Below are 16,547 nucleotides of genomic sequence, written 5' to 3' on the forward strand. Positions count from 1 at the left end.
TTCCTACCAAGGGATCAAAACCTCAAAGAATATGCTAAACAAAGGACTAAAGACAAGAAATGACCTAAATATGCACTAACAAGCATGGGAACAAGGCTAATTCGGGGACTAAATACTCTCAAATAATGGTCACATCAAAGGCATGAGACGGAAAATCAATATCTTACACACAATTATGTTTCTCAACCGATAACATCGGGTCTAACTCAATGATGCTATAGAAATCAGATAGAAAGTGGATTATCTTTATTCCTATTTTTTTTTAGCGATCCTTCCTAATGTCCATTCTATAATTGATTTTTCATTTTATTTGTTCTCAGCATATATCATATCACTTGTAACTACCACAGGCTGTTAATTCCAATCCCACACAACTATATTACCTTATAAGGTCTGAGCTTTCTCGCTAGACAAGAGGGCTAACCAAACCAAAAACATGATAAGATTACTAACTTAGAAGGTCTTAGCGTTCTGGTATTGGCATTCTCTAGATAGTAATATATCAATACTTATGCTTCTCTTAATAAAAGGGAAAGAAGGAATGATGATCTTACTCTACAATCACGCGACACCCAACACAATCCAAAATGACATCCAAACCCTGTCCAAAAACAGTCCATACGATCCCTTATTCCATCTATCCAAAACAGCCTCATAAGGCTACTTAAAACCGTGCCCATAACCAACATTTCGAGGCGACAAATACGTTGACATTACGACTCAAGGTACCCATAATCTACTCCACAATGGCCACCACACCAGCCCATAGACAGGCCATAAAATTGTCCCTCATCAGTCACTCTTACGCCCTAGAAACAGTCCCATAAAGCACCATGTAAACCATGCTCATAACCAACCCATCTACAACCTGTAAAAAAAACAACCAAAACCTACACAAGTAACCTGCAAGACAGACCAATTGCAGCCGTGCTAAACCAAACCTTAATCCATGCTGAAGTAGGCTGTAGCCCATGCACAACCAGGCCATACGACCCTAGCATAGTCCCCAAACCGAGGCCAACACCAACCAAAAGACGGGTTTAACACCTAGAATAAGACCTAGCCAAATTACGACCCCAACATGAAATGATGAGGTAAAAGCACACATTTTTATCAACTCATAAGCAACCCATAAAACAGCCGCCCATCAGCATATAACCGCCTGCTCAGTCGCATCAAAACAGTCCCAAACCATGTATTAAAACGCCCCAAAACAGGGCTCACAAAACCCCCTGTCGCGGTTCCAAACTAAAATCGACAGTCCATACCAGCTAAGTTTCCAGACGGAATATAAAGTAGGATTGAGACGGAACTAAAACGCAGCTAAACATGAATAACACTCCCCAACCTTAACTTAACCAAACTCGAAAATCCATGTAAAACAGTTCGATTCATACGATATTTGGAGACGGGAATTAACACCGCGACCTCATGAATAACAACGAGCGAATCCGAGCAAAAGACAGCGTTGATGCGATAAAATTGAGCATATAAATAGGGGAAAGTAAAAAGAATCGAGCTTTATCAAAAAAGGACGCAACAAGCGACACAAAAATGGAAATTTCGACATTTGTCGAGTAACTTATCACCGTTACCTCTTTACTCTTCACACTTACGACTCAAAGCTACTCCGAGATGTCCAAGTTAACATCTACACACAAAATGCACAAAATTAATGAGGAATCTCGAAATGAAAAAAGGGCGCCAGACTAGAAATGTGAACAAAGTCAGTCCCTTTCTTACATATAAGGAATGAGGACGGAAAGAGGAAGAGTTTGGTGCAAAATTTATCGAATTTGGTTGAGAAATGTGAGAGAAATAGGGGTTTGAAAGAGGACGATCGATGGAGATTTAGGGTGTATTGTTGCTGCTGCTTGTTTAATCGAAAAAGGGGAGAAGAAGAACAAGTTGGAGGTAGGGTGACGGGATAAGAATGAGTGTGTAATAATAATAATAATAATAATAATAATAATAATAATAATAATAATAATAATAATAATAATAATAATAATAATAATAATAATAATAATAATAATAATAATAATAATAATAATAATAATAATAATAATAATAATAATAATAATAATAATAATAATAATAATAATAATAATAATAATAATAATAATAATAATAATAATAATAATAATAATAATAATAATAATAATAATAATAATAATAATAATAATAATAATAATAATAATAATAATAATAATAATAATAACAATAATAATAATAATAACAACAATAATAATAATAATAATAATAATAATAATAATAATAATAATAATAATAATAATAATAATAATAATAATAATAATAATAATAATAATAATAATAATAATAATAATAATAATAATAATAATAATAATAATAATAATAATAATAATAATAATAATAATAATAATAATAATAATAATAATAATAATAATAATAATAATAATAATAATAATAATAATAATAATAATAAGGGTTATATAAATGAGTTGAAAAAGGTAATTACGAGTTGTCGACTCGTGATTTGTTCGGATTTAACTTAGATTCAAAAGTGAGAAGTGACGATCTTATGCTAGACGGGAAAATGTCCCTAAGTCTATATTAACTTAAGACGAAAAAACTATTATTATTAATATCACTATTAATACTATCCGATTAAATATATATATATATATATATATATATATATATATATATATATATATATATTATATATTAATATAACAAGCTTATAAAAATGTACTTTTTATAAAAATTATGTTTAAAAATGAAATTAATTAAATTAAATAATTTAAAATATAAATAAAACGAAAGAACGATTAAATAAACTATAAATGCTAAAAATGGGAAATTCGCGGGTGTTACAGATCTTCTCATCTCAACCCCAAATCATGACACCCCTAGATACCGCTACTTGCAATCGAAAATCCTACATCAATACCCGTCTCTTGGGATCCGACCTTTACTTGCCTCTTTACTAATAGTAGAGTTGTTTGTGAAGTTATAAATATTGTTTTGGTCTAGGTGCTCCTAACGACAAGTAACCGAAAAGTAAATCTCCAAGTGAGTGAAACCGACCAAAAATGGCGCCGTTGCCGGGGACAGTGTTAACTTGATTTGATTTTCTTAGATTGTTAATAGTTGTGTCTTTCTTTGCCTTGGGGAAGTAAAACTCCTCAAGGTTTGTTCTAATTGTTTTCAAGTTGTTCGATATTTTGCAAGATGGATATTATAGATTGTTTTGTTGAGGACCACTTAAGTATACCTTTCTTCAAAGACCCCATGCAAGCATTGGAAGCCTTGGAAGCAAGTGAGGCCAAAAATATGCATTGGGAATTAGAGGTATATCTTTTTGAGGCCGCTCTAGCTAACAAAGAACTTACTCATGAGCAATCCGAATTAGTACATAACATCCTTGTGGAAGCATATCAACCTATAGAACATGAGCAATCAATCCTAGAAGACATCTTACAAGCCGAAGAGCAAGAAGAATTTGTCATGGATTTCGAGTATGACGAGATTGATGAGCTTGAGGAACAAGTTGAACAGGCCATGAGAATGGAGTGTCTAATGCAAATAGAGCAAGTTCTCAATGAACCTTCAAAGGAGGAAAGTGAGGTACAAATTCCAACTTTAAAACCTCTTCCCCCAAATTTGAAATATGCTTTCCTTGATGAATCTAAGACCAAACCCGTGATTGTTAATGACAAACTTGATGAAAACCAATTGGGAAAATTGCTTGATGTGTTGAAGCAACATGAAAAGGCTATAGGTTATAGTCCAGATGACCTTAAGGGGATAAGTCCCAACTTTTGTATGCATAGAATTCATCTAGAGGAGGGCCATAGAACTACCATTCAATCTCAAAGGAGATTAAACCCCCACATGCAAGAAGTTGTCAAAGGAGAGGTTATGAAATTACTTGATGCGGGAATCATATATCCCATATCGGACACTTTGTGGGTCAGCCCCGTTCAAGTGGTGCCTAAGAAAGGAGGTACCACGTTAGTGACAAATGAAAAGAATGAGATAATACCCACAAGGAAGATCACCGGTTGGTGTATGTGCAATGACTATCGAAAATTGAATTCCGCAAAAAGAAAGGATCATTTCCCCTACCATTCATTGACCAAATGCTTTAGAGGTTTCTAACAAGTTCTTTTGCTACCTTGACGGGTTTTCGGGATTCTTTTAAATCCCTATACACCCGGATGACCAACACAAGACCACCTTCACATGCCCTATGGTACTTTTGCATATAGGAGGATGCCTTTTGGCTTGTGTAATGCCCCCGCCACTTTTCAAATATGCATGATGAGTGTCTTCTACGATTACCTAGAGACCATAATGGAGGTTTTTATGGATGATTTTAGCGTTTATGGAAAAGACTTTTACTCATGTTTGCATAATCTCTCTCTTGTATTGCTAAAGTGTGAAGATGTTAGTCTTGTTTTAAATTGGGAAAAGTGTCACTTCATGGTCAATAAAGGAATTTTTTTGGGTCATTTAATCTCGGAAATGGGCATCGAAGTCGATAAAGCTAAGGTTGAGGTGATAGAGAAACTCCCACCTCCCGTGAATGTTAGAGGGGGGAGAAGTTTTCTCGGTCACGCGGGTTTCATTCGCCGTTTCATAAAAGACTTCTCAAAAATAGCGAAACCCCTCACTCAACTCTTACTTAAAGATGCCCAATTCCATTTCACTGATGAGTGTGTTGAAGCCTTTAATAGAATCAAGGAAGCACTAATCTCAGCACCGATCATTCAACCTCCAAATTGGGAATTATCATTCGAGATTATGTGTGATGGTAGTAACTACGCCGTTGGAGCGGTTCTTGGCCAACGGATAGGGAGAGCTCTACATGCTATCTACTATATAAGCAAGACTCTTTATCCCTCCCAAGTGAACTATGATACCACCGAGAAAGAGCTTCTTGCCATTGTCTATGCTTTGGACAAATTCCGTTCCTACTTACTTGGATCCAAGGTGATTGTCTTTTCGGATCACCGTGCTCATCGACATCTCTTAATAAAGAAAGAGGCAAAACCAAGGTTGTTGAGATGGATTTTGCTTCTTCAAGAATTCGACTTGGAAATAAGAGACAAAAAAGGAGCCGAAAATGTAGTGGCGGATCACTTGTCAAGGATCCGGTTTCACGATGAACAAGGAGAAACGCCGATCAATGACTCATTTCCCGACGATATCTTGATGGCCATTCAAACGCAACTTGAAAGGCACATCACCCCATGGTTTGCCGATTATGCCTACTATATTGTTGGAAGAGTACTCCCTCCAAATTTGAACTTCAACCAAAGGAAGAGGTTCTTATTCGAAGTAAAAAGGTACTTTTGGGATGACCCAAATCTTTACAAAGAGTTTAGTGATGGGCTCTACCGGAGGTGCATCCCTCAATGGGAAGTTCAAGGAATCTTGGAAGGATGCCACTCATCACCTTACGGTGGACACCATGGAGCAAGGAGAACCATTGCAAAAATTCTTCAACCAGGCTTCTATTGGCATACGATGTTCCAAGATACAAGGGAGTTCATCATTCATTGTGATGCTTGTCAAAGGACGGGGAATATCTCTTGGAGGAATGAAATGCCACAAAGGGGCATACTAGAGGTATAGATCTTCGACGTTTGGGGGATCGACTACCAAGGGCCATTTGTGACATCCAATGAGAACAAATATATCCTTGTGGCCGTAGACTACGTCTCAAAGTGGGTGGAGGCAATTGCCACCCCAAACGATGATGCAAAGACAGTCACCAAGCTCTTCAAGAAAATAATCTTCCCAAGGTTCGGAGTCCCTAGAGCAATCATGAGTGATGGAGGAACGCATTTTCACGAAAAGAAGCGGCTTAGGATACCACCCTCAAACAAATATGGTGTTCAACATAGAACCGGCTTAGGATACCACCCTCAAACAAGCGGTCAAGTTGAAGTTTCAAATAGAGAGATCAAGCCAATTCTTGAGAAAGTTGTCAACAAGACCCGAAAGCATTGGAGTACAAAGCTTGATGACGCTCTTTGGGCTTATAGGACGGCCTATAAGACTCCCATAGGAGCCTCTCCCTACAAGCTTGTTTATGTAAAAGCATGCCACTTGCTAATCGAATTAGAGTACAAAGCTTTTTGGGAAATCAAAGCTCTTAACCTTGATCTCAAATTAAGTGGTCAAAGGAGGATGATACAAATTCAAGAATTGGAAGAATTCCGACTACAATCTTATGAGAATGCCAAGATCTACAAGGAAAGGACAAAGTTGCTTCATGACAAGAGGATCAAGCAAAAAGCCTTGCACAAAGGAGATAAAGTCCTTCTATTCAATTCCCGATAACGACTCTTTCCCGGGAAGTTGAACTCTAGATTGATGGGTCCCTATGTGATCACCGAGGTTGGAAAGTATGGAGACTTTGAAATCAAAGCGGAAGATGGAAGCAAATTCAAGGTCAATGGCCAAAGATTGAAGCCATATTATGAGGGAGCATTTATTGGAGAGGTCGAGGTCACCTACCTCGGGCCTCCTCATCCTTGAAGAAATTATCAAAGGGAGAGTTTGGTGGAGTCCTCCCTAAACCACCACTTGTAAATATACAAACCCTTCTAACTTGTATTTTTAACTCTATTGCATTCCTTTTATCATAAACATAATTGTTTCCATGAGAGTAAGTGAGGGAGGGTCACTAATTATTTTTGATGAAGGAAGGAACTAAGTTTTCAAGTGTGGGGAAGCTTTTTGTTGGAGTAAAGGAAAAACGAGGAGAATCCGCTCGTCCAGAGAGGTAGACGCTCGTCCAAAGAGGAATCTGAGCGGCCGACAAAGAATCCGCTCATCCAGAGTAGCTGACATGCAGATATTTTATCCTGATCCAGAACCTGAGCGTCTCGGGGGGCAATCCGCTCGTCTTCTTTCAGACGCCCGTCTCTCCGAGAATCCGCTCGTCTTTTTACTGCATGACTTTGGGATACTGTCCTGTAAGGAAATCCGAGCGTCCCTCAGACAAGACGCTCGTCCAACTTCAGCAAAGACGCTCGTCTTCCCTGGAATCCGCTCGTCCTAAGCCGAGGGAATCCGAGCGTCCCACCGCGGCCTTTATTCCCGATTTTTACGATTTGATTTCTTCCCACCACACAATTTGTGACATATCACCCTTCCTTCCACTTGTATTATAAAAACCCACTCTCTTATGACTCCAAAACATATACCAAACACTCTTTCACTCCACAAAAACAAAAACCCCAATTTCTAGGGTTTCAAAAGGTTCGAAAGCAAGATTCAATCCACAAGGAGCATCTCCATACTTCAACAAATCAAAAATTCCAACTCTATAATCAAAGAATGGGACCAAGAGGATCTCTATTTAGGGATAGAAGAAGACCAAGAGTGAGAGGAAGTTCTTCTACTTCTCACATCAACACTCTAAGGAGGGAATGATACTGTCGTTTCGTACCAAAAATAAAATACCTAAGTACAACTAACAGAAGTCAGCGGCAAGTAGGGTCGATCTCCACAGGGAGGCGGTGTACTATCTATTTGTCTATTTATCTGTCTAATGTCACGATGGGGGTTTTGATTGATTTAACTAACTAAAGACTAAAGCAAGGGAAATAAAAAAAGAGAAATTAACAGAAGAAAAGGGAGTATGCTAGGAGTCGGTCTACCGTGGCAGCTATCAGATCTTATACTATCGGGAATACTGAGGTGATTAAACTATTGATAAGAAGAGCTATGGTCGTCACCTTTCGGTCCTTAAACCGCCCTAGAGCGTAAACAGCTTAACTTTCGCCCTCACTGCAATACCCTATTGTAATTAAGCAAGCCTTCCCTTCCAATCTTTCGATCTAGGTCGGGGTTAACTAGATTTATGGTCTCCTGCATGCATTCATTCGACCGGATAACAGTTAAATTGCCTAATACAATTCCTATCGCAAGTCTAACCTATTCAAGTCAGTTAAAACATGCTACCACGGCTTCCCTAATCCTAACATACTAGGGGAATTAGCTACGCATAATTAAAGGGCAAACGAGAAATAAGGGAAGAACAATAAACATAAATAAACAATAATTAAAGAAGAAAAGGAAGGGAAAGAATTACTGAATTAAGTCCGGAAATTAAGAACAAAAGTCGCAGTCAGTAACAATGTATGTGAAAGTGATAAAAAAGGAGAAGAAAAAGAGAGAGCCAGAGTGTCTCCGGATAAAAAGAGATGCATAAACTGACGACCTCACTCCTATTTATAAGAAATTAGGAGTTTAATTAAACCTAATGACGGAAAATAACTAAAAAGCCCAGCCCGTCAGCAAAATCCACTCGATCGAGTAACTAAATCACTCGATCGAGCAAAGGCATAAAAGGAACTGGTCGATCGAAAGGAAAAATAGTCGATCGAGTACTTATTCATCCTAAACCACTCGATCGAGAAGAAGTGGCTCTCGATCGAGCAAATGGGCTCTCGATCGAGTAGAAATAGTTCTCGATCGAGCACTTCTCAGCGCGTAATTCCTGCTTCGCGCACTGAACTTCAAACGGCTGCCATTTCTTCGTTACTTGGTCAAACAGGGTGATTCCGGTGGCATTGGAAAGCTAAAAGGACAAACTTTCATCTCCAATTGGAATCACCTGAATATCTGTTGTAGAACTCGAGATATGGCTCTTACAAGCAGGAACTAGCAAATTGAAGCACTCTCTTGGCTCGCCTAACTTCCTTACTCCAATGCGCATCTCAAAATAGCTTCATTTCCGCTCTAAATTCACTCTTCCTCCAAATGCATGCTAAATGAGCGGTAAAAGGCTTGATTTCACTACTTTATGGTCCATTCCTGCAAATAAGACAAAATACACCAAAGTAGCATATTCGGGGCATTTCGTAGCATAAAACCACGATAAAAGCATAGAAATACGTGCATAAAATAGGCTAAAAAGACTATATAAAATGCACGTATCAAATCTCCCCAAACCAAACCTTTACTCGTCCTCGAGTAAACTAAAATGCAACTAAAGGAACGGAAAAGATAACTCAGAGCTAGCTACAAATGCCCACTTAAGCCAATTTAATGCAGACAAACTAACACCTATAGCAAATAGTCAAATGCAAACGAGTTGTAAGATGTCTATAATAAAGCTGAACCGTCGACCTTGCAAGACCTTTAACAATGTACTCTCACGGGTCACTCTTCTCTCATGAAGCAAAGGGTAGGCAAATGAATGTAAGAGAGAAGAAGAAAAATAGTCGCTCACCTAGACTACGACCCACATAAACTTGCATGCAACTAATATGATAGACAATTCTAGCTACCGTACATACATTCCAACCAAACAAGGTCCTGTCATAGCCGAGGGCTTACAAAAATATGGTAAAGTGAGGCAATGGGTAGGACAAGGCAAAACATTTATGGGAATGTGGAGGTATAGGCGGCCAAGCTAGTACCTAAACAGAACCATATGACAACATCCATTTCCAACTCAATTATAGAATAAAGCACATGCCCTTCATTTGGCATAAAACTCACCAAACCGAACCAAACATACTCCTCAAATGATATAAGATAGAACATAGGAGCAGAAACCGTCAACAAACAACATCTTTTTTTTTTTTTTCTTTCTTTCTATTTTTTCCTTTTTCGGTTTCTTCTTTTCTGATTTTTTCAATTCTTTTTTTTTTCTTTTTCACGTCTTTTTTTCTCATCAACCTCCTTTTCTTCATAAATTACCAACTCCAAATCAATATGATATGAGCCAAGATTTGATGCAATAGACAATATACCGTAGAACAATCTAAACTAGCTTGACAAGGCAGGCTAAATTTGGATGTAGCTAAGGGTCAACTGGCAAATTTGGCTAATGTGGAGTTAAATGGGTAAAAATGAAAGAAAGGGAGTTTGTAAGCACCTCCCTGCATGTGACACCAACCACTAACCCGAATGTATGAAGGCAAAAAGCAATTGAATTTCATAAACGTGCAAATTGATGATACATGTTATGCAAGGAGTAACTACTCACAATCCTACATGAAACTGGTCATAAATGACGCCATTTATAAGGCTCTAAATCTTATAAATTATAAGTAGGTTGCCAAAATTTCAGGTCAAGTCTATTCGTTCAGCTAAATTAAACATTAACTCGTAGACATGCAAAAGACAAAGCTAAAAGATAACAGTTTAATGCAAGGCTTAAGCAAAAAGACAAATATAGTGCATTTTCATCATGGAAATCTACCGTTCCGACTCAACCTATATGCTAAATTAAACGTGAAAATTTTTTGAATTTTTGACAATTTTTTTTCAATTTTTATGGAATTTTTTTGAGTTTTAACAAAAATAAACAATAATGCAAACATAAATAAACGTGATAACAGAAATGCAATAAAAACAAGATGCAGACACAGATATGGATGCATAACCTCCCCAAACCAAACTGTACAATGCCCCCATTGTACCAAAACATGGAAAGAAAATGCAAACTGAAAGGAGAAAGAGAGTAAATGCGGAAAAACTCACAAGATTGCGCGAATAAGGGGACCTCCCCAAACCGACCATGAAATGGAAGGTTGCTAAGGGCCCGGAAAACCGTCTCAAGAAGCTAATCCAAGTCAATAACACTCGATCAAGAGGGATAGTAGCTGATCGAGTAACATGGGCGTCTAAAACTGCTCGATCGAGTAAAATAGCAGTCGATCGAGTAGTTCCTCATCTTGCAGGTGGTCGATCGAGAGGAAGGTCTGCTCGATCGAAGGGAATTGCCGGCAAAAATGCTCGATCGAGTAGAAAAGCTACTCGATCGAGTGATTCTCAGCTAGTACCTGCAAAACGCAATGAAAAACAGCCCGCAAACTAACAAAAACAAGCTTAACTGAGACCGTCTATGGTATAAGAACCATTTATTACAACTTAAATGAAATAAAATGCAGAATAAAATTGCCGGGTTGCCTCCCGGGTAGCGCTAGCTTCAGTCAGGTCCCAGCTCGACCTTCTTTTCTTCGAGCCTCTATAATTAATCACAATCAAAACAGCTCAAAGCGCGCAGCAACCTGTCAAATAGCTGCGCATGTGCTACACAACAGCATAAGTAGCACCATAGTGGAATAGCAAAGTAGGAAATAAATATATGTAAACATTTAAGTCTAACAAATTTCCTATGGGCACTCCTAAATTTATCCACAAAATATAGGAGCGCGGGAGCAATTGTCAATAAAGTAGGGCTCCATTTCAGATTAACGAAATTAAAATGATAAGGACGGTGAAAAATCGTCAAATTATACGACCTACTGGGAAGGGGTAAAGCATCGGGATGCGCAGAAAAAAGTCAATCGAGGCAATTTACTATTAAAACAAACAATAAATAAATTATCGTTTACTACCTCGTGTCGGTCACTCTCAATGACGGAATCATCGACAAAGGAAGGTATTACCTCTTCCGTGCTAGGAGCAATTACCGACTCAGCTGCCTCTTTGACACCCTTCTTAGTGGAATTCGTCCCGTAAATCGCAGCCTCAAGTGCATCCAACTCGGCTTTGAATAGGGAAGATTCACCGTATCCATTATCGTCATCGAAATCGTTATCAAAATCAAACCCAAATGACGAACCAAAGCTCCCAATGGCCAAACTACTCGATCGAGTAGAATCTTCATTCGATCGAGCAGTTTCCTCCTGATTTCCAATCGATCGAGTAGAATGTTCACTCGATCGAGCACTTTCTCCTGGAAAATCACTCGATCGACCAATAGTTGTCACTCGATCGAGTGATTCCTCCTGTACAGCGCTGAAATCCTCGTGTGGGGCAGTGAAATATGATAGAAACTCGTCATCCGAGTCATAGAAGTCATCTTCAGCATTGGGCAATACGGTTTCCTCAGGGGAAAAACCGCTCTCAGCAAGGTATACTTCTTCTTCTTGCATCTCAGCTGCTAACTGAGCAACTACAGACTCGAGCTCAAGGATTTGAGCATCCGCACGTCTATCACTCTCTTGCCTCACTCGATCATAATTCTGCACTTGAGACGCAAGTATCCCCATTAAAGACCTCAGTTCTGCAACCTCTTCTTCTTGTATCTCGGTGCTAACCGAGCAATGTCGATTTCGAGCTTTTCAAGTCGCGAAGAAGTGCGTCTATCATGATCTTGCCTCTCTCGGTCACGATCTTGCAATTGAGATGCAAGTGTCTGCAGTAAGGATTTCAGCTCCGCAATCTTTTCTTCTTGTATATCAGGAGGATCTTGTTGCGGCGGCCATTTATAGGGTGGATGTGGTGGCACAACTACAGTGCATTGTGCTCGGTGAGAACCACATCTCCGTAGCAGGATCACTTTGCTCCATATAATGGGACATTGGTGATGAGTCAAAGGTACTCAAGCCTTCCCTTTGACTGTCTTTCACCTAGAACTGTCTAGGTAGTACTTGTAAGGCCTATCAAAACAAAGACTCAAGGAAAAAGATTTAACGGCCTCAAGGGAAGAATCCCCGAGGCTAAAAAAAAGATAAAATTAAACAAATAAATAAATAGATTGCCTCCCCAGCAACGGCGCCAAAATTTGATCTTTGTCGTTTCGTACCAAAAATAAAATACCTAAGTACAACTAACAGAAGTCAGCGGCAAGTAGGGTCGATCTCCACAGGGAGGCGGTGTACTATCTATTTGTCTATTTATCTGTCTAATGTCACGATGGGGGTTTTGATTGATTTAACTAACTAAAGACTAAAGCAAGGGAAATAAAAAAAGAGAAATTAACAGAAGAAAAGGGAGTATGCTAGGAGTCGGTCTACCGTGGCAGCTATCAGATCTTATACTATCGGGAATACTGAGGTGATTAAACTATTGATAAGAAGAGCTATGGTCGTCACCTTTCGGTCCTTAAACCGCCCTAGAGCGTAAACAGCTTAACTTTCGCCCTCACTGCAATACCCTATTGTAATTAAGCAAGCCTTCCCATCCAATCTTTCGATCTAGGTCGGGGTTAACTAGATTTATGGTCTCCTGCATGCATTCATTCGACCGGATAACAGTTAAATTGCCTAATACAATTCCTATCGCAAGTCTAACCTATTCAAGTCAGTTAAAACATGCTACCACGGCTTCCCTAATCCTAACATACTAGGGGAATTAGCTACGCATAATTAAAGGGGAAACGAGAAATAAGGGAAGAACAATAAACATAAATAAACAATAATTAAAGAAGAAAAGGAAGGGAAAGAATTCTTGAATTAAGTCGGAAATTAAGAACAAAAGTCGCAGTCAGTAACAATGTATGTGAAAGTGATAAAAAAGGAGAAAAAAAGAGAGAGCCAGAGTGTCTCCGGATAAAAAGAGATGCATAAACTGACGACCTCACTCCTATTTATAAGAAATTAGGAGTTTAATTAAACCTAATGACGGAAAATAACTAAAAAGCCCAAACCCGTCAACCAAAATCCACTCGATCGAGTAACTAAATCACTCGATCGAGCAAAGGCATAAAAGGAACTGGTCGATCGAAAGGAAAAATAGTCGATCGAGTACTTATTCATCCTAAACCACTCGATCGAGAAGAAGTGGCTCTCGATCGAGCAAATGGGCTCTCGATCGAGTAGAAATAGTTCTCGATCGAGCACTTCTCAGCGCGTAATTCCTGCTTCGCGCACTGAACTTCAAACGGCTGCCATTTCTTCGTTACTTGGTCAAACAGGGTGATTCCGGTGGCATTGGAAAGCTAAAAGGACAAACTTTCATCTCCAATTGGAATCACCTGAATATCTGTTGTAGAACTCGAGATATGGCTCTTACAAGCAGGAACTAGCAAATTGAAGCACTCTCTTGGCTCGCCTAACTTCCTTACTCCAATGCGCATCTCAAAATAGCTTCATTTCCGCTCTAAATTCACTCTTCCTCCAAATGCATGCTAAATGAGCGGTAAAAGGCTTGATTTCACTACTTTATGGTCCATTCCTGCAAATAAGACAAAATACACCAAAGTAGCATATTCGGGGCATTTCGTAGCATAAAACCACGATAAAAGCATAGAAATACGTGCATAAAATAGGCTAAAAAGACTATATAAAATGCACGTATCAGGGAACATGAAGAAATTGTGGATCTTACAAAGCTTGATGACTTCTCTAATGTTGAATTCGTAAATGATGTGCAAAGGCTCATTTTTCACCGACTTCTTGGTAAGAACATTCTCCCTACAATGTTTTTATGCCATAGAACTTTAAGGAAGCTTGGGATTTACCATCAAATGGAAGCCCTTTTTTAATTGTTTGGTCTCTCTACCCTATTCCACATGTACGAGCAAACCTACCGATCCCTTGTTCTTGAAATTTTAAGCTTCTTGAAAATCACAACCTTGAACAAAATGATTTGTATAGAATTTAGGTTCGAAAGTGTTTCGAGAATGATGACTCTAGTGGAATTTGCTAATGTGCTTGGCCTTGATTTCTCGCCTACCCGGAGATCAAAACCGAAGAAATATAGTGTTGCACCCCTATGGAGGGCCATGACCGGCCGAGATTTCATGTACATTAAGGAGTGTCTAGCTTTCCACATTCAAAACCCTATCTTGAGACTCACCTACCGGTTCCTTTCCGGCACCATCCTTGCACGCCGGGACCCGGCAATTGTGACAAACTCAATCTTGTGTTCATGGAGTCGTATCTCAATATCCAAGGAAAGGGTGGATACCATTTTAATGCGCCTCTCGTACTACTTGAGAAGTGGGCTAAGTTTAGAAACGGAGATGACGATGGAATGAAACATATCGTTAATGGAGGGCTCATTACAAGGATTGCAAAGCATTTTAATCCAAAATTCAATGAGAACAATGAGTACACTCCTCTTTCCGAGAATACAAGGATAAATGAAGAACTCCTTCTTATGCAACATCATTGGATAACCCTCGAGGGGGTTGATAAGAGAATCAAGTGGATAACAAAGGAGAGTGACCCAATCTACTTGCCAATGACCGGTCTACCAAGAATTTCATCAAGGAGGGGCCCTCTATCACCGATCCCATTATACCTCATCCCCGAAAAACCAACCCAAGCAAGTCAAGCACCACCACAACTAAATCCCCAACAACAACAAGAGCCACAACAAGAAAATTAGAAAATCAAGATACCTCCCTACCCTTTTGAATACCAACCTTACAACCACCCTAACCCCTTTATTCTCCCCCGAGATGACTTTGTGACGGGGATTCTCCAAGCCATGCATTTGCGTCAATTTGAAGCCGCCGTGGATAGCTACTATGCTCTTTACCCTCAATTCCACAACTTGGTACAACAAGGGAAGGTGAGTGAGGAGGGAATGTTCCCCTCTTGGGCCCAAATGGACATTCTATTCCCAAACTCGGAAAAAGCAAATGAAGGAGCAAATAGGCAAGAAGGAGAAGGGAGTGAAAAGTCTTGGGGTGGGGATACGGTGGAGCTCAATAGCGAGGAAGATGAGTTCATGGACCTTAATGCAAGTGATGCATCCAAGGAAGTTTGGGATAGTGACCTAGAGGGGGATGATGGCGATCTCTAGAGATCTCTTCATAGCTAGATGGAGCGGGCATGAGGTACCCATCAAGAGCTTAAGTGAAGTTTCCCCTATCCTCTCTCTTTATTTTCAATTTTCATGAAAAGAATTTGATGTTTTGATAACTTGTACCATATTTGTTTTCATTTGATTGAGGAGTCCTAGCAACATGGAGAACTAACACCTTGGCTTCATTAAGGTGTTCTTTTTATTGTTCCCACTTGTAAAATCTTAAATTACAATTTGTAGTTTCATGCATTGCATTCCGTGTGCATGAACTACCCCGAAATTCAAGACATTAGAAATAATGTCTATTTTAGTTTGGGGAAGTCCATGCATACGCATCGGGAGGTAATCTAAATTACGCTCTCCGCCATAACAAAAACTTATGCATCATGTAGTGTAGCTTAGTATAGTTTGCATTTAGTTTAGAAATCATGCATCATGCTTGCATAATTTCCTATCGTATTGGCCATTGAGGACAATGCCCCTACTAGTGTGGGGATGGGAAATTCTAACTTGACTTTTATTCAAAAATCCAAAAAAATTAAAAATTTCGAAAAAACCATAAAAATTGAAAATTGAAAAATTCCAAAAACATGTTCATTTCCTTTGTAGCATAGTCTTGTATATATTGTTTGTATATTGTGTTTGTTCATCCTTGTTCACATTGATCGACTACGCCACATCCGAGACATGAGGATATTGAAGACCGCATGGTATGATCTTTCCAATCTCCTTTTTCCTCTTTATGTTAATGACTATGTGGCTTTATTTTGATTGATGCGGTATAAACAATGTGAATTTAGGATTGCATTTAGTTTATTTGGCATACTAGTTGGTAGAATCATATGCATTAGGATGTATAAATGTTAGTTGCATCATGGCATTTAGTTGCATGTTAGAAAAATTTTGTGAAACCGTCTACTTGGGAAGCTTGACAAGTGTATATAGGCCCTAGTAGATGCTTTTTCTTCATAAAATTTTTCTTGTTAGAATACTTGTAAAACACCCTAGGATGTGTCATGCTAGTATCCTTTGACCCACGGATTAAG

The sequence above is a fragment of the Silene latifolia genome, unplaced genomic scaffold (genome assembly GCF_048544455.1).
Source record: "Silene latifolia isolate original U9 population unplaced genomic scaffold, ASM4854445v1 scaffold_57, whole genome shotgun sequence".
NCBI classification, from domain to species: Eukaryota; Viridiplantae; Streptophyta; class Magnoliopsida; order Caryophyllales; family Caryophyllaceae; genus Silene; species Silene latifolia.